This window comes from Bos indicus, chromosome 8 (genome assembly GCF_029378745.1).
Source record: "Bos indicus isolate NIAB-ARS_2022 breed Sahiwal x Tharparkar chromosome 8, NIAB-ARS_B.indTharparkar_mat_pri_1.0, whole genome shotgun sequence".
NCBI classification, from domain to species: domain Eukaryota; kingdom Metazoa; phylum Chordata; class Mammalia; order Artiodactyla; family Bovidae; genus Bos; species Bos indicus.
The window spans coordinates 5,228,977-5,249,186 of NC_091767.1; the positions used below are offsets into that span (position 1 = coordinate 5,228,977).

Here is a 20,210-nt window from a genome sequence, read left to right on the forward strand (position 1 = left end):
CACCATCTGATCAACAAACAAACCCACCCCATGGCCATTCCATGTGGCACTCTTTTAATGTAGAGCTTCCTGTGTTTCTCAGAGTTTTATTTTCATTCCTTAAGGAAGTAGTAGTTATGATGCTGTCTTATTATTAATTGTATCAAAGCAGTTTCACATACATCATATTTATAAAAACCACTAGACCATTCAGGTATGACTTAAATCAAATCCCTTATGATTATACAGTGGAAGTGAGAAATAGATTTAAGGGACTAGATCTGATACATAGAGTGCCTGATGAACTATGGACAGAGGTTCATGACACTGTACAGGAGACAGGGATCAAGACCATCCCCATGGAAAAGAAATGCAAAAAAGCAAAATGGCTGTCTGAGGAGGTCTTACAAATAGCTGTGAAAAGAAGAGAAGCGAAAAGCAAAGGAGAAAAGGAAAGATATAAGCATCTGAATGCAGAGTTCCAAAGAATAGCAAGGAGACATAAGAAAGCCTTCCTCATCGATCAATGCAAACAAATAGAGAAAAACAACAGAGACTAGAGATCTGTTCAAGAAAATTAGAAATACCAAGGGAACATTTCATGCAAAGATGGGCTCGATAAAGGACAGAAATGGTATGGACCTAACAGAAGCAGAAGATATTAAGACGAGGTGACAAGAATACACAGAAGAACTGTACAAAAAAGATCTTCACAACCCAGATAACCATGATGGTGTGATCACTCACCTAGAGCCAGACATACTGGAATGGGAAGTCAAGTGGGGCTTAGAAAGCCTCACTACGAACAAAGCTAGTAGAGGTGATGGAATTCCAGCTGAGCTCTTTCAAATCCTGAAAGATGATGCTGTGAAAGTGCTGCACTCAATATGCCAGCAAATTTGGAAAACTCAGCAGTGGCCACAGAACTGGAAAAGGTCAGTTTTCATTCCAATCCCAAAGAAAGGCAATGTCAAAGAATGCTCAAACTACCACACAATTGCACTCATCTCACATGCTAGAACTCTTGCCTGGCAAATCCCATGAACGGAGGAGCCTGGTAGGCTGTGGTCCATGGGGTCACTAAGAGTCCAACACGACTGAGCGACTTCACTTTCACTTTTCACTTTCATGCATTGGAGAAGGAAATGGAAACCCATTCCAGTATTCTTGCCTGGAGAATCACAGGGATGGGGAGCCTGGTGGGCTGCCTTCTCTGGGGTTGCATAGAGTCAGACATGACTGAAGAGACTTAGCAGCAGCAGCAGCACACGTTAGTAAAGTAATGCTCAAAATTCTCCAAGCCAGGCTTCAGCAGTACATAAACCGTGCACTTCCAGATGTTCAAGCTGGTTTTAGAAAAGGCAGAGGAACCAGAGACCAAATTCCCAACATCTGCTGGATCATGGAAAAAGCAAGAGAATTCCAGAAACATCTATTTCTGCTTTATTGACTATGCCAAAGCCTTTGACTGTGTGGATCACAATAAACTGTGGAAAATTCTGAAAGAGATGGCAATACCAGACCACCTGACCTGCCTCTTGAGAAACCTATATGCAGATCAGGAAGCAACAGTTAGAACTGGACATGGAACAACAGACTGGTTCCAAATAGGAAAAGGAATACGTCAAGGCTGTAGATTGTCACCCTGCTTATTTAACTTATATGCAGAGTACATCATGAGAAATGCTGGGCTAGAAGAAGCACAAGCTGGAATCAAGACTGCTGGGAGAAATACCAATAACCTCAGATATGCAGATGACACCACCCTTATGGCAGAAAGTGAAGAGGAACTAAAAAGCCTCTTGATGAAAGTGAAAGAGGAGAGTGAAAAAGTTGGCTTAAAGCTCAACATTCAGAAAATGAAGATCATGGCATCTGGTCCCATCACTTCATGGGAAATAGATGGGGAAACAGTGGAAACAGTGTCAGACTTTGTTTTTTGGGGCTCCAAAATCACTGCAGATGGTGACTGCAGCCATGAAATTAAAAGACACTTACTCCTTGGAAGGAAAGTTATGACCAACTTAGATAGCATATTCAACAGCAGAAACATTACTTTGCCAATAAAGGTCCATCTAGTCAAGGCTATGGTTTTTCCTGTGGTCATGTATGGATGTGAGAGTTGGACTGTGAAGAAAGCTGAGCACCGAAGAATTGATGCTTTTGAAGTGTGGTGTTGGAAAAGACTCCTGAGAGTCCCTTGGACTGCAAGGAGATCCAACCAGTCCATCCTAAAGGAGATCAGTCCTGGGTGTTCATTGGAGGGGCTGATGTTGAAGCTGAAACTCCAATACTTTGGCCCCCTCATGCAAAGAGTTGACTCACTGGAAAAGACCCTGATGCTGGGAGGGATTGGAAGCAGGAGGAGAAGGGGACGACAGAGGATGAGATGGCTGGATGGCATCACTGATTCTATGGACATGAGTTTGAGTGAATTTCGGGAGTTGGTGATGGACAGGGAGGCCTGGCGTGCTGTGATTCATGGGTTCGCAAAGAGTCAGACACGACTGAGCGACTGAACTGAACTGAACGGTGACTCAGATGGTAAAGAATCTGCCTGCAATGTGGGAGACCTGGGTTCAATGCCTGGGTCAGGAAGATCCCCTACAGAAGGGAATGGCAACCCATTCCAGTATTCTTACGTGGAGAATTCCATGGATAGGGGAGCCTGGTGGTCTACAGTTCATGGAGTCACAAAGAGTTGGACCCGACTGAGTACAAAGCACCAGTATGATTATAACTAATCTTCACTTGCACCTTCTGAAGCTAGTATTCTTATTTTTATTTCCTAGATGAGGAAACTGAAGCTTAGCAGAGTGGCTCATTTCTAAGTAGGGGTTTAAGAAAGTGTTAGTCACTCAGTCATGCCTGAGTCTTTGCGACCCCGTGGACTATAGCCCATCAAGCTCCTCTGTCTCTGAGATTTTTCCAAGCAAGGATACTGGAGTGGGTTGCCATTTCCTTCTCCAGGGGATCTTCCCACCCCAGGGATCGAACCCAGGTTTTCTGCACTGCAGGCAGATTCTTTACCTACTGAGCTACAAGGGAAGCCCCTGAGAATCCCAGGTCTAAACCCTGCCATGGGGGCTGGGGGTAAGGATAAGTAAGTCAGAGGCAGAAAAGGGTAAACAGGAGATGAGAGAGGTATTCCCCAACTTTGCCTTCTTCTCATTCAGAACTGTAGCATGCATGCACACAAGGTCAGCTCTGCCTAAGGTTTTGCCTCATCTGCAAAATCCCAAAATTGGCCAAGTCCAACATTTTTTTTAGATACTGTTTTGAGTAAAACCTTTTTCTTGGATCAAACACAAGGATGATTTTCTCCTCTACTGTTTAGAATGTTTGGGAGAATGTGGTCCCAATACCTACTGTAAACAACACTGACATTTCCTGTTTCCCATGTCCCTTCTCTTCACCCCTTGGTCACTTTCAGGCTCCACAATGTATACCCACCACCGCTCGGACCCCAGGTCTAGAAATGGGGTCTTTTACCACCACCCTCTGCACTATGCTCGCCTAAGAATCTAATCTCAGATGAGTCACGTTGGCTTCTTTAATAATAAGGCTGCAATATATAATCAAGTCTTTTATATAAACTTCAGTAAGCTCACACAGTAAGCTTTTTATTTAAAAAAAAAAAAAGTTCATAGAATTCACAAAGCCAGAACTTTTCTTGGAGTTATTTGCTACTATTCTCCCAGCACCTAGGACAAGGGTCAGTGTCACTCAGAAGATGTGTTGAAAGAATGAATGAAAGAGAAAAAAACTAAGACAACAAAATGCCACAGGTCTCAGGTCTTATTAAGATGTAAACATTTTAATGAAGTTTAATAAAATTCTCATTTATAGTGAGTCTCTTTTGGGGGGAGAGGATCCTGCCTTATTCCCCTTCTGAGATTATTTGTCTCAATGGTATCTATTTTCTCAGGCATATCCATAACCTCTCTTACGGCAGCTTGAATCGATAGTAATAAAGTTACACTACATACACCATGAAGGGAGGGAGACAGGTTATTCTTCCCTCCTAAAAGATTAATCAGGCATGAATAACATAATCTATTAAATCATTAGAGAAACATATTATTTGAAGAAGAGAAACCAATCACAAAATCACAAAGCAATTAAACAGCTGCATTTGGGGTAAGGAAAGAGAATCTAATTTAGCCTTAAGACTTAATACATTTGAACCTGAAAACTCATTCGGGAAAACAATGAGAATGTCCCAAAATGGAAGTGACTGAACAGTGTTGAGCACATACCGATAAGTCAGCCGTGTGGGTGTCAGTTTAAAACACCCCAAAGATAATGATGTTCTGTCACTTACCCATCTCACCCACTCACGTGCTCCCTACCTGTGCTTGGTTTTTAGCCAAAAGTAGAAGTCTAGAAGCTGGACGTGGGCAGGCGGACAGTTTTGGGGGTACGGGGAGTTGTGCTGACACAGAAAAGTTTATCTTCCAAAAATAACACGGTCTATATATTTTCAAGAAAGAATTTCAGTCCTTTTTCAAGGACTGTCAAGTGTAAGGAAACCAGGACTGGCACATAAAATTTCCCAGCCAAGAGTGTTTATTCAAATATTTAAAAGTCCATAATTCTGAATTTTAATCTTTTCCACTTAAATTTTACTTGAGGGCTCATTTTTAAATTTTTTTTCTAAACTGCTAGAGCAATCAGAAAGTCATAAATATTGAAGCTCAGCTGTCACTCTGGGAAATATTTTATGATGTTTTAAAAATAAAAAACATTAAAATGAAAAACAATTCTGATATTTTGTGGAAGAATCTCAGCTACTGGCTACACCCTGCAGAATCATTAAATCATCAAAAATGAGGGGAGGTTGAAGAGGCTCACATGTAGGGCCACACCCACGAAACAGGGAGTCCATCCTTCCAGCTTTGCAGGAAACAGAGAGAAAGATGGAGAAAGCTCCACGGGCTTGTTTTCTTATGGCAGAGCTTTTGTGCTTCGTGCTAAGTTGCTTCAGTCGTGTCTGACTCTTTGCAACTCTCCAGGCTGCTCTGTCCATGGGATTCTCCAGGCAAGAATAGTGAGCGGGTAGCCATGTCCTCCTCCCAGGGCATATTTCCGACTCAGGGATTGAACCCACGTCTCTCCCACCTCAAGCATTGGCGGGTGGGTTCTTTACCACTAGTGCCACCTGAGAAGCCCCTCATTCTTCAAAAATGTGCATCCTTCATTTATGTTCCTATGTGTATAGAGGACTCCAGCTGACTTCCAAACACACACACACAGACCCACAACACACATCAGTAGCCTGCAGTCCTCCAAACAGCAGACCAGCATATGTTACAGAAATAAATTCGAATGATTAGCTATTCAGTGCCTTCTGTTTACCTAGCATCACAGTTCGGCTGGAAGGGACAAGATATCCACACAGGAAATAATTAGAGGACAAGCCATCACAGCCAGTAGTTTGAAGGTGTTGCAAAGACGTGTATGGTAGGGGAAGGAGGAGGGGGAGAGGGTGCCCTAGTTACCAAACTAAAAGAGGACCTAAAACTCCACTAAATGAACATGGGTCACAGAATCATGGTTCCCAAACTTAGGACCAGGGCACCCGTTCCTGGACCAGTTCTCACCCAGTCTCAGTGAACGGAGGAAAGTAAGAATCACAAAGCTAAATCTATTCCATTTAATAACATCTCATGCAGTAATTTTAGGCTTTTTTTTTCCTCTTATGACAGAATATGAGATGAGTAGATTTTCATTAATGCCCTTATTTGGCAAAATTAAAAATTAGAACCTGCCTATGTCAGTTCCCACACAAAGCAAAAAGCTGGGACATCACACCCTACAATGCCGCTTCATCTGGTAACCAGATGTTCTCCCGCCCTGGCTCAGGGTCGAGGGTCAGTACGCCAAGCACAGTTGTAGCACCATCTCACCAGGAACAAACAGCCAGTCCCTGAGGGAAGGGCTGCCCACCCCTAGTGCTGCAGGGGGATCCGAGTGTCCCCAGGGCCAAGGTGACAGGCATCCCCTCCTTGGGATGGCACCGACTGTCCTACACATGGAGGCAAGAGCAGCTGGATGGCACAGCCAAGTGACTGAGTGGCAGAGGGTGGTCACCCTCCGAGAAGACCCTCCCCCGTGACAGGCTGTGACATGAGCCACATGCTCTGCAGAAACCATTACAAGAGCCTCAGTGTGACGGTGTGTTTGGGGCTATCACGCCCTTGGACTTGGGGCAGGCAACATGATAGTAGCAGACCCACCATTCCACAGCTAAACATGCCAGCTGATGCAAGCACAGTGTGGTCCCCACAGAGCACATGGCCAGGGCACGTCCCCAGGGGGCCCCTTGCAGAGCAGGCAGCTCTGCACCTGTGGGTGGGGGTCCCAGAGGTTCACATGGCCATGTGGGAGACAAAGTTGACGCCAACCCTGAGAACTGGAATACTTCTTGCCGTATCTATAAACAAGGATGTCACACTCATCAGTGATCCCAGCCCTCCAGGGAACTCAGGAAGGAGAAAAATACCTGCCATCAACAGCTGCCAGGCTGCTGCCACTCCCGACAGGGAGCACCGAGGCGCTCAGGATGTGCAAATCACAGTGCGCTGGCCCCAGATGTGAGGTGCATATGAAAGGACAGATTGCAGTGAGCCCAGACTCGTGCATCATCCCATATACAGCAAAGCGCTAAATTCCTTAAGACATCTGGGTTTCTTTAATTATCTCTTGATATTCAGACTACCTGCCCTTTGTTGCAAAACTCCTATATATTCTGAGTCTCCCCCTTGCCACGTCCTTGGAGCAGTTCTCTCAGGGTTACTTGAGATGCTGCCTCTTGGGCTTAAGTCCTAGAAATTTCCACAGAATAAAACATAAGTCTCAACTTTCAGGTTGTGACTATTTTTTAAGTCAGCAGCTCTCACTCTAAGTGTCTAAGGGATGCCCAAATTGGGGTTCTATATCTGTTTGTGTTTTACCATCAACCATAAGATAGATAATTTTTCCTTTTTAAATTTCATCTTGCATTTTAAGGCCACCATTGTCCAAATTTCAGGATAAGAACTGTGAAGCCGAAGTCAAATCCCCATAATAATTTATTGTGCGGCATGACCTATGACGCTTGAGAATGTAACTCACATTAAAGGGGACAGAGGTTAAACGTCCAGTGAGCAGAGCGGGGACTGTCTGTCCAGGGCTCACAGCAAACAGGAACGGCCGGGAGTCGTGGGCAGGCTCTGCAGGTGCAGAGGGCCAGGTACGCGGAGAGTGACGAACAACTGAGCTGCTGCAGTTAAACCAGGTGCAGGGTCCCCTAGAACGCAGACCAAGGCGTGTGCCTTCTCCCTACAGACTGCAGGGAGGCACTCTCGATTTCTGAACAGGAAGTGCCTGGATAAAAAGAGAAGGGGTAAAATGGAGAGATCAACCAGCAGGTCAATATTAAAGGAGAGAAAGACTAAAGAAGGTAGCGTTTTGAACGCAAGAAGCATCTCTAAAGAAAACTTCCTAAGAGATTTTCACGGCTTTACCACACTGTGCAAAAACAGACACAGGGGCGAGACGAAGGAATGATGATACCCACACAGACACCGGGGCCAAAGAAAGGGACGGGTCTGAGGCTGGATTTAGACAAGCTGGCTTACAAGCAACCACTGCTCAGGGAGAACCAGACCTGGGAGATGTGCACAGACTTTCAGACCACAATTCTCAGAGCCCACCGAAATATATATATACATATATTTGCCAGATTTTCTTCACCAATAAATTTTCATTAAAAAAAAAAAACAAAGAAATTTTCATTAAAAAAAAAAACAACTTGTCAAGTAGGGCACTGTGCTAGGCCCTGGAAGTATAAAGGATGAACTGGATGAGCACAAACCTTCATTTTTCATAACTAGCAGCCCCAACAGGGACAGGAAATCCACGCAGTCCTACACCCCATATGTGACAATCCCAACATCAGAAGGGTTAAGTAAAACCATCAGACTCACAATGGAATGAAATTGGTGTCTTACATCATTTACTTACGGATAAACATTTGTATAGGGTTTACAACAGTATGGCTGGCATTATGATTTAACAGAAGAGAAAGTAGGTCTCCTAAGTAATATTTAGCATAATTTCATCTATTAAATATATAGTGATATATGTTCTATAATAACAAATTATCCATTTAATGATCCTATAGGCTACACTGTGATCCACATGGATATTACAGATATTTTGGCTTTATATATTTACTTAGGGTTTCTTAGCAGGATTCAACGAGGTGTGAATATTTCCTGTGGTTATTGTGCTTCGTTTGTGTGGTGGACAGAGCTGTCTTGCCTTTGTCAGCTGTGAGTGACTTTCTGATGTGTTTCCTGGGGTGACTTTCTCCTGGTGCCACATCTCTGGGGACATCCAGGCCCACTGATCCCATAGATCATCTCAGACCCTTGAACTGATGGAGGTGGCTTCCCTGGTGGCTCAGTGGTAAAGAATCCACCTGTCAACGCAGGAGACACGAGTTCAATCCCTGGGTTGGAAAGATCCCCTGGAGAAGATAACAGCAACCTACTTCAGTATTCTTGCCTGGGAAATCCCACGGACAGAGGAGCCTGGCGGGTATAGTCCATGGGGTCTCAAAGAGTCAGACACAACTTAGCAATTGACCAGCAACAACAAGAGGGAAGGCAAGGGGAGGAGCGGGGCTTCAGTGTCAAAGCAAGACCACCCCAAGTCCGTCAGTGAGCACTTTCCTGTGCACCGTGGTGTCAGCGACCTTGCCAGAGTAGCTGAAATAGCAAGCAATAGCTGACATACGCAGACATCTTCCTTTGTTTATCTCAGAAGAATGTATCAGTTGAGAAAAAGCATGAACAAGACCAAAAGGACTAGTCTGATATCAGAAAATAAAGTTGTCAGGAAAGCAGCCAGCATGGTGATGAATGGGAAATCGACCTCCCACTCCCCACAAAGCGACCCTTCTCCCAGATGACTGTCCGCCTGTGGACTCTCATGAAGATGCCCTGCAGGCATGAGCAGTGACACTACAGCCTTGGCCACCAACAGCAGCCAGCCTCGTTACCCAGATGCACCATCTGGAACTGTCCTCAAGTTCGGGGACACAGTGACTTATCGTGGGCTTCCCCCTCCCCAAGAGCAGAAGACGATGATGAATTCTTCCCAAAAGATGGTCTTCATAAATGGCTAGGACTTCTATGCAGAAGCACTTCCTCTCAAATCAGTAACTACTTCTAATTCTTCCTTACAGTATAACCAAAAGAGCAATAAGGCTAATCGGCACTCTTGGCAAAAATTAAAGACGGTTTACTTACTGTTATTATGTATGTCTCTCCCTTCCCGGACATATTTCAGAATATAATATTCCCTATTTAGACGGAACTTTTAAATTTTATTTATTTTTTATAATTTTATTCACTGGCTGTTCTGGGTCCTCATTGCTTCTCAGGCTTTTCTCTAGCTTCAGCGAGCGGGAGCTGCTCTCTAGTCGCAGTGCACAGGCTTCTCACTGTGGTGGCTTCTCCTGTTGCAGAGCATGGACTCTCGGGCGTGCAGGCTTCATAGCTGCGGCTCCCAGGCTCTAGAGCACAGGCAAAGTAGTTGTGGGCTTAGTAGCTCCGAGGCAAGTGGAATCTTCCCGGATCAGGGATTGAAACTGTGTCTTCTGCATTGGGAGGTGAATTCTTTACCACTGAGCCACGAGGGAAGCCCTCGACATTTATTTTACATTGAGGTAAAACTGATATAACATTATGTAAGTTTCACGTGTACAGCATTATATTTCTATTTTTGTATTCACTGCAGTCTCAGCACCAAAAATTCAGTTTTCATCCATCACCATATAGTTGGTCCTCTTTAGTCATCTTGGCCATTCCCCTCTGTGATCCTGCTCTGTTCTCTGAGTCCACATGTTTGTTTTGGTTTAGTTTAGTGTATTCATTTATTCTTGGTCTTTTTGTGTGTTTGCTTTTATATTCCACACCTAAGTGGAATCTTGTGGTATTTGCCTTTCTCCATCTGACTTATTTCACTTAGTATAATACCCTTACGGTCCATCCAGGTTACAAATGGCAAGATTTCATCTTTTTTTATGGCTGAGTAATATTCTATTGTGTATATATACTGCATGTTTTATTTCTTCATTTGTTGATGGGCACTTAGGTTGTTCCATATCTTAGCTATTGTAAATAACGCTTTGTTGAACATGAGGGTGCATATATTTTTTCAAATTAGAATTTTTATATTCTTCAGATAAATACTCAGAAGTGGGATAGGTGGATCCTAGAGTAGTTCAATTTTTAATTGTTTGAGGAATCTCTACATTGAATTTTTTATTCCAAGCATCTTTCATAAATATTTCATCATTTTTCCTGATAGCCTTCCTAAAAATCAATCATAACTTTATTACATGACAATAATGATTCAATAAATCATTAAGATTTGATGAGTCCATAGCATGCTATGAAGATAAATGTCATCTCCAGCCACAAATAAGGCTCAGGCCACAGAAATTCTTCAATAAATATTTATCATGTGCCTACCAAGTGCCAGGCAGAATGCATACACCTTGCCCCATATCCTAAACCAAGAGCATTGGACCTTTTAATTAAATCAAGCCTCTGCTTGTAATAGAATGTCACCTCACCCAAGGACACTTCCTACCAGAAATAAGCTTCTGCCAGCACAGCATTGTACTAGCCCTTCAATGATGCTTCTTTTTTGAGCACTTATTTTGCATATGAGGATTATGAGAAAAATACAACTATTCCATCTGCCAAGGACCAAAGAAGAAGAGAAGGGGAATGTGAAACACAAGTGTATTCCCTACCACTTGATCCTCACTCACTCCCTAATTCCAGCTCTAGTAGTCTCAGTACCTTTTTTATGTATCCATGTTTTTATCTATTCTTTCAACAAAAACCAAAAAAAGAAAAACAGCAGAATCACACTCTGCCTTGAAAATATTTAAACAATATTGAGGTAAATCATAGAATTTTCTTACCAAACACAGACACCAGAAAAGAAAGAGGGGGACTTCCCTGGTGTTCCAGTAGCTAAGGCTCCCACTGCAGGGGGATGGGTTCAATCCCCGGTCAGGGAGCTAGATCCTGAATACCACAACGAAGTTTGAATGCTGCATCTAAGACCCGGTGCAGCCAAATAAATATTTTTTAAAAGAGAGAGAGAGAGAGAAGTAGCAAATTGTTGATGGGTACAGTCTCTTGCCATTTGGAAGTTTCATGAACAAAATATGCAAGGTAAAAACAATATTACTTAAAAACTCAGCCATTTCCCACCAAATTGCTCAAAACTAACTTTTTCTGGTCTTCTTGTTTATTTTCTCTACATATTTTCCCCAAAAACTCCCATAAATGCAATCTTATTCCCAACATTATTTTGCTCCGTTTAATCATTCCAGATATTTCTCAGTTCTGTCTCCCCAAGTTCTCACTCAGCTGACTTGTGAATCAATTATCTGCTATTTTCACGAATGTAAAACACAGGCTGTAGTTAAGCAATCTCCAAGTTTTAGAGACAATATAGGATTTCTTGGTCTATCTAGTGAGTGAGACCCAACATTTCACATCAGTTTTTTGTTCACCCTATTGGAAGATTTTTTAGAGACAGGTGGTTCAGTGGTTAAGAATTAGCCTGTCAATGCAGAAGACACAGGAGACCTGGGTTCAATCCCTGGGTCAGGAAGATCCCCTGGAGAAGGGCATGACAACCCACTCCAGTATTCTTGCCTGAGAAATCCCATGACAGAGGAGCCTGGCAGACTGAAATCCATGGGCTGCAGAGAGTCTGACATGGCTTAGTGACTGAGCGTGCATGCATAATCTTTAAGAAGGGATCCTGAATATTTACATGATAATTGGCCATCATCGTTTTTTACCTTGTCATTTTTAATAAAATTAAGTTGGGGATTATTTTTACTTTCCAATGCAAACTTACCCACTCTGCTTTTGGTTTCTCTTTCTTCTACCTAGAGCACCTTGGCACCCTTTTGTTAGCTAGCATTCATTGATGTTTCTTTTTTCAAAGCACTTGAGAAACAAACCTGGCGAGCCCTGTCTGTGGGCTGGGGAATTTATAATTGCATTTTCATCATTATCCCCATTAGAACTGAACATTTTCCTGCATTCACAACTCCACTGGAGCTTCAGAAAGGAGAAAGCTTGCCTAAACAAATAGGTCCCTGCTGCTAGAAAATTAAGCTGCTGAAACTTAAGCACATTAAAATGTTTCAGCATACCACAATCTGCATAACCCACCCCCCCCCAAAAAATGCAACTCTCGCAAGAGGGAGCAGCACTGGCGCTCTCGGATTCTGCCTTTCGGGACCTCAGTTGGACAATAAAGCCACAGGAGCACGTGGCTGGGAGGGATTCACTGGGAGAAATTTACTTCTTACCCTGAGATGTGTAAATGCAAAGTGACACTCTGCTGGAGGTCTCTGCTGTGTCCTTTCCATTCTAATCTCCCTTGTTTCCCATAGTTTATTAGTTCATGGCAAGAATCTCATCTCTGACTGAAATTTCAGCCCAAGCATATCTCCTTTTTTTAAAGATTCTTTGTTAAATGTGGACCATTTTTTTAAATCCAATGAATTAATTTGTCACAACACTGCCTCCAGCCCACGACTGTGGTTTTTTGGCCACAAGGCACATGGGACCTCAGGCCCCTGACCAGGGATCAAACCTGCACCCGCTGCATTGGAGGGCCGCTTGCCAACCACCAGACCACCAGGGAAGGCTCACGTCCACTTTGTGATGTCATTTGAGGTGGAGAAAACAATTCCACATGCTAGTCTGCAAACTGAGAAATGGTCAAAAACCGATGGGCAGCTTTGTGGCGTCTGAATGCCCTTGGTGTTCTAATTTTGAAAACAGTTTATAAAAATAAGATTTCATAGGTTGCCTAAACTTTGAAACAGATATCGTTTGCAATATAAGAACACTGTGTGAGCTATTAAAAGGATTTTTTTTTTTTTTGCTTTTTTTGAAAGTAGTATGGAAAATAAAACAGGATCTTCTAATATCAGATGGAACAATGGTTTAGCACCATTTAGTTTAACCACACTTTGTTGGAATGCTTACTGTGGGGGAACAAGACACTTGATACTCTCCTTGACGGATGGTTAGAAAATGCTGGTTGTGATTTATATATAAGTATGTGTGTGTGCATTAACAGTCATCATCCACAAATGAGATCACACTGCCCTTTATACTCCCTTTGTGATAGAGTGAGATACCATTTGCTTGATTGCCAGATGAATGCCCTTCCAACCATTTTCAGGTGTCTCTGCTGCTGCTGCTAAGTCGCTTCAGTCGTTTCGACTCTGTGACCCCATAGACGGCAGCCACCAGGCTCCCCTGTCCATGGGACTCTCCAGGCAAGAACACTGGAGTGGGTTGCCATTTCCTTATCCAATGCATGAAAGTGAAAAGTGAAAGGGAAGTCGTTCAGTCGTGTCCGACTCCTAGTGACCCCATGGACTGCAGCCTACCAGGCTCCTCCATCCATGGTATTTTCCAGGCAAGAGTACTGGAGTGGGGTGCCATTCTCTAGGATTCCCCAAAGGCTTCCTCTGCATGCTCACATATATGGACAGAAGTGGTCCACTCTGCATCCCTCCAGATTGGCCCCTAGCCTTGTACCCCCACCTGCCTCTGTCCCCTGCCTGTGAAGTCACTGGGGAAGCCACAGCACCACCATCATTCACAGTAAGAGCATCAACTTCCAGCTAGTTGTGCTTATCTAGAGAAACCAGCACTTCAGTGCTCAAAGTGCCAGAACTTGTTTGGATGCTGGAGAGATCTGGACTGCATGGCCATCATCTGGCTGTGGGCCGTACACACTGTGGCTCCTCACTGGGACACAGAAACATCTGTTTCTTTTGGACTCCCTTCAACAATTTTCATACCAAGTCATGAAAAAGAACTCTATCGAACATGGGTGTACCTATGACTGATTCTTGTTGATGCATGACAGAAAACCACAAAATTCTATAAAGCAATTATCTTTCAATAAAAAAATAATAACTCCATCGTATTCTGACCCTCAGTCTTAGCCTGATATGATCTTAAGGGATGAAAAAAATAAAGCAAAGCAGAAAGCATACTTTTTTGTCCTGTCACCTATTTTTTGCTTCCAAGTGTCCTCAGTCAATCGTGTTTGACTGTTCTGTGACTCCAGAGACTGTAGCCCACCAGGCCCCTCTGTCCATGGGATTCTCCAGCCAAGAATACTGGAGTGGGTTGCCACTTCCCATTCCGGGAGGATCTTCCCGACCCAGGGCTGGAACCCGCATCTCTTGCACCTCCTGCATTGGCAGGGGGATTCTTTACCCCTGCGCACCTGGGACGATTCCGCAGCTAGGTCTTAAAAGGCACTTATTTTAGTTTCCACCTTGCTCTCTTGGATGGGTGGTTTGGGGGAAATCTGGCTGCCCTGTCAAGACAAGGAAACTCAAGCAGCTCTGTAGAGAAGCCCCCAGAGAGGAAACTGAGTCCTTCTGCCAATGCATGTTGTGCATGCTAAGTCAGCTTCAGTCAGGCTTGACTCTTTGCGAACCCATGGACTGTAACCCACCAGGCTCCTCTGTCCACGGAATTTTCCAGGCAAGAATATACTAGAGTGGGTTGCCATTTCCTTCTCCAGGGGAGTTTCTGGACCCAGGGATCAAACCCACATCCCTTATGTCTCCTGCACTGGCAGACAAGTTCTTTACCACTAGCACCACGTGGGAAATGACACCAAAGGATTTATAAAATGACATAAACTCAGTTGATAAAGTAGTGGCAGGTTTTGAGAAGATTGACTCCAATTTTAAAGTTCGGAGGTGAAGTTTTACCAATGCTGTCCGATAGCACTGCATGCCACAGAGAAATCATTTGTGAAAGGAAAGTCAATCACCCTGGCAAACTTCACTGTGCTCTTAGCCTAAGAAATTGCCATAGCCACTCTTAACCCTCAGCAACCACCATCCTGACCAGTCAGCAGCCACCAGGGGCAAGGCCAGAACTTCCTCCAGCAAAAAGTCTATGACTCTCTGAAGTCTCAGAAAATGGCTAGTAATTTTTAGCAATAAAATATTTTTACTCAAGGTATGTATTGTACAGTTAATAAACTATAGTATAATTTAAATAATATACTATAGTATAGTATAAACATAACTTTTATATGTACTGGGAAACCAAAAATTCATGTGACTTATTTCATTGTGATCATTGCTTTACCGTGGTGGTCTGGAGCCAAACCTGCAATATTTTAGAAGTATGCCTGTTAAATTCTTCCAATCAAGAGCATGGAATATTTGTCCATTTATTTGTGTCATCTTCGTTTCCTTTTGTTAATATCTTACAGTTTTCAAAATACAGGTCTTTCATCTTCTTGGTTTAATTTATTCCTAGGTGTTGTATTCTTTTGTTGCAATCGTAAATGAGATTCTATTTAAATCTCTCTTTCTGATAGGTCATTATTAGTGTATAGAAATGCAACAGATTTTTGTATATTGATTCTGTATCCTGCAACTTTACTGAATTTTTTTATTAGTCCTAACAGTTTTTTACTGAGTCTTTAGGGTTTATATTGGTGGAAAAGTAATAGGAATTGTGGTTGGTGCAAAAGTAACTGCAGTTGGTACAAAAGTAATTGAGGTTCAAAAGTAATTGTGGTTGACTTCTGCACTAACCTCAATTACTTTGGCACTGATCTAATGTTATACATGGATGTTAAATTTATCAAATGCTTTTTCTGCATCTATTGAGATGATCATAAGATTTTTATTCTTTATTTTGCTATGTGGTGTATCAAACTGACTGATCTGCAAATGCTGAATCATCCCTGCACTCCTAGAATAGATCCCATTTGATCACAGTATATGATCCTTTTAATGTATTGCTGAGTTTGGTTTGCTGATATTCTGTTGAGGAATTTTGCATCTATGTTCATCAGGGATATTGGCCTGTAATTTTCTTTTCCTGTGGCTTCCTTGTCTGGTTTTGGTATCAGGGTAATGCTGGCCTTGTAAAATGAGTTTGGAGGAGTTCCCTTCTCTGCTATTTTGGAGTAAACTTCAGAATAATCGGTACCAATTATTTTTTGAATATTTGGTGGAATTCACCAGTGAAGCCACTGGCCCTGGCTATTGGAATGTCTTGCTTGTTGGAATGTTTTTGATTACTGATTCAATCTCCTTATTAGTAATCAGTCTTCATATTTTCTATTTCATCATGATTCAGTCTTTGTAGATTCTACATTTCTAGAAACTTATATATTTATTCTAGGTTATCCAACTTGTTGGTATATAATTATTCATATATGGGACAGGGAAGCCTGGTGTGCTGCAGTCCATGGGGTCAGAAAGAGTCAGACATGATTTAGCAACTGAACAACAACAATAATTATTCATGCAGTCTCTTCTGATCTTTTGCATTTCTATGTTGTCCATTAGTACATAAATGGGTAAACAAATTTTGATCTAGCCATACATACTCTATGAAATGTAATAAAAAGCAATACATGCAATTATGTGGGTAAACCTCAAAATAATTACACATAGTGAAAGAAGCCAGACAAAAAGAGCACACATTTTATCATTATATTTAAAAGCGTAGACAATGCAAACTAAATTATGGTGACAAAAAGTAGGTCAGTGTACAACATCACAATGTAAGCTGTGGACTTTGCATGCTTATCGGGTGTCACTGTAACACACAACCCACTCTGCGGGAGTGTGGATAGTGGGGGAGGCTGTGCACGGGAGGGGGCCAGGGATAAGTGGGAAATCTTTGTCCCTGCCCCCCAACTTTGCTGTGAACCTAAAACCGTTTTACAGACATGAAGGCTTAATTTAAAATTTTCAAATAGATCGGTGGTTGCCTGGGGATGGAAGAAGCACTTAAGAAAGGAGATGGGGAGATTTTAAAGTGACATATGGAAATGATTGAAGGTGATAGGTATATTCATTATCTTGCTTGCAATGATGGTTTCAGGAACACACATGTCAACTGTACACTTTAAATATGAGTAGCTGGGATGTCCCTGGAGACCCAGTGGTTAAGACCCCATGCTTCCACTGCAGGGGGCATGGGTTCAATCCCTGGTCAGGGAACTAGCATCCCTGTCTGGTGTGGCCAAAATAAATAAATAAATTTTTTAAATAATAATAAAGTTAGGGCTTCTCTGGTGGCTCAACAGTAAAGTATTCGCTTGTCAATGCAAGAGACATGGGTTCGACCCCTGGTCCAGGAAGATCCCACCTTCCACTGAGCAACTAAGTCCATGTACCACACAACTGCTGAGCCTGTGCTCTAGAGCCCATGAGCCACAGCAAGAGAAACCGGCTCAATGAGAAGCCCATGCACTGCAACCAGAGAGGAGCCACCACTCAACATGACTAGAGAAAAGTCCACATAGCAACAGAGACCCAGAACAGCCAATAAATAAATAATTTAAAAAACAATAATAAAATTTAAAATATGAGTAATTTATTGCCTATCAATTATTCCTCAACAAAACTATTTTCAATTAGGTTTACATGCATTTTTAATAAGGTAGGCGGCTAAACAATTTGGAGAGTTGTTTGTTCTATATCTAAAGGCCATATTAAATGCTATCAGAAACATATAATCCAAAATATTCAGCCAAAAATCACAATAGAGGTATAATTAAATTATATCAAAACAGTCAAGAGAAGGCAATCACTTGCAAACAGCTCATGCAGGCTTAGTAAAGAAAAGAGAGGAAACTGCCTGTCGGAAAAGTCTCTTTTTGAGGACTGGATTAACCATCCTCTCCTTATGCTGGAGGCGTCCCACCGACTTCAAAGAAGTCTTTAGATCAGAGGAAAAATAGCGCTGGGCTAAATAATTGTAGTGAGTTGAGGCTCTTGTAAAGAGATCCTCTTCTGAGCTGCAGCCATGATGACATTTATCACATCATCAATGATAAGAGGGTTTTGGGGCGGGACGCGGAAGCTACTGAAGTGTTTTAGGCTTCAAAGGGGAGGAAAAAAACGCCTTTAAATCTAAGTAGAATTTTTAACGTTCTGGAAGAGTGATGTGGTTCCTTGCTGGAGGAGTGACTGTGACAAATAAACTCTGGGTGAGGCTGGCTTTGCTGGCTACCCAGCAGTTTCTGGGAAAAATCACTGGGAAAAAATAACAAGTGATAGAGAAACCTATTACTAAGCCCGCCATAATACAATAGATTAACATGGACACTAGCGCAGCCTGTGCAGCGGGAGTCCCACCAGTGGGCACACAGGATTGCACCACCATAAAGAAACGAGCAGCTGCAGTCAGGTGGCCCAGGTAACTCACATGTGTGGGTCAGCTTCTCAGCCAGGGAAATAATCAGCCCCCACTTGGTATGTTCAGAAACTGAATAGGGATCAAGTTTTCAGGATGAGGGAGCCATAGGGTCTGAACTGTTGCTGGCAAATAATAATAATAATAATAATTAGTGGATAGACTTATGGCATTTGGTGAAGCAGCAGGTGTAACAGAAATATCTACTTTCCTCATGCCTCACAATGAAAATGATCAGTCAAAGGTGAAATCCGTTCTTATGAACTGAGATTGCAACGTGATTAAGTGTTCCTCTGAAAATATCAATTCCAAGACCTGATGAGCATTAGAATTAAGGAAAGACGTAGTCCTGGAGAACACACCAAAAACAAGACTTGAATTCTAAAGACCTCTAATACAGGGCTGACTGTGTTAAGTGAGTTAATAAATATTTGAACAGGGACCTCCCTGGTGGTCCAGAGGCTAAAACCCCATGTTCCCAATGCAGGGGGCCCAGGTTTGACCCTTGGTCAGGGAACTAGATCCCACATGCCACAACTAAAGGCCCATTGAAAGTGAAAAGTGTTATTCTGTCAGTCGTGTCCAACACCCTGTGATCCCATGGACTCCAAAGGATTCCCCAGGCAAGAACACTGGAGTGGGTTGCCATTCCCTTCTCCAGGGGATCTTCCCAACCCAGGGATCAAACCTGGGCCTCCTGCATTGCAGGCGGATTTTTTTTACCATCTGAGCCATCAGACCCCAAAAGACCCAGTGTAACCAAATAAATATTTTTAAAAATAAATATTTGAGCAACACAGAGAAGGAAGAGATGAACAGCACTTTGTGTTGAATAGGGGGGCGTGTTGTTACACAAGGAACCATTGGGGTGACATAAAAAACGTGCAGACTCTTAATGCTGTATGCACAGAAGGTGCTCAAAATAACAGATTTTATTTCACATTGTCATTCAACAAGTATGAGAAGGAAATGGCAACCCACTCCAGTATTCTGGTCTGGAGAATCCCCTGGACAGAGGAGCCTGGCAGACTACAGTCCACGGGGTCACAAAGCATGGGACACGGCTGAGCGACTTTCGCTTTCAGACAATGGCAGTGCTAATTGGCAGCGAGAGGTGAGGGCGCCACATGGCTAAGCTGAATTAACTTGTTGGTTAACTTGAGTCTGAAAAATAAGTAGGTGGAGGTCTCTGTCTCTGGACCTCAGGGTTGGGCTCCATGCTAGCTCTGAGTGTGCTGTGGACAAGGGGGCAATGGGGGAGGGGGCCCACCCATTCAAAGTGGGTCCCAGAGGTTTTCATGGAGTGGGTAGCTGTTCCCTTCTACAGGGGACCCTCCTAGCCCACTGCTGTTATCTGAAGCCACTGACAGAGGGCCAGCAGGACCCCACCCCGACCCACATCAGAAAAGCAGTGGGACTGGGAAGCACATTCAGATTACCGCTATGTGATCGCAGGCTTCTCTTGGAGAGAACTCGGAGTCTCTCTAGAATAACTTCCATGGAAGCAAAGCATTCACTATGTACCGGCAACAGCATCAAGACATGCCAGACTCTGCAGACACCACCACATAATCAACTTAAAAACATTCACAGAGTACACAGTACATGCAGATTATGAGTATCAAGAGGAGGGTTGCCAACAAAAACACAAAGTGCCTGGTGAAATCTGAATTCCAGACACATTTTTTAGTATTAGCAGTTTCTGTGTGTAAAAAGAGAAACTGAGATAAATTAAAATGTTTAAGAGTTTATCTAAGGGCTTCCCTGGTGGATCAGGGGTAAACAATCTGCCTGCCAATGCAGGAGACATGGGATTGATACCTGATCCAGGAAGATTCCACACACAGAGAAGCAAATAAGCCCATGAGCCACAACCACCGAACCTGTGCTCTAGGGCCCGGGAGCCGCAACCACTGAACCCCTGTGTGC

General features: G+C 43.0%; 1 protein-coding gene across 1 annotated transcript in view; it reads left to right on the forward strand.

Annotated features, from left to right (window-relative positions):
- Positions 1–20,210, forward strand: part of GALNTL6 (polypeptide N-acetylgalactosaminyltransferase like 6) — a 1,502,749-nt gene that overhangs the window by 1,402,896 nt on the left and 79,643 nt on the right. The gene's annotated exons all lie outside the window — the stretch shown is intronic.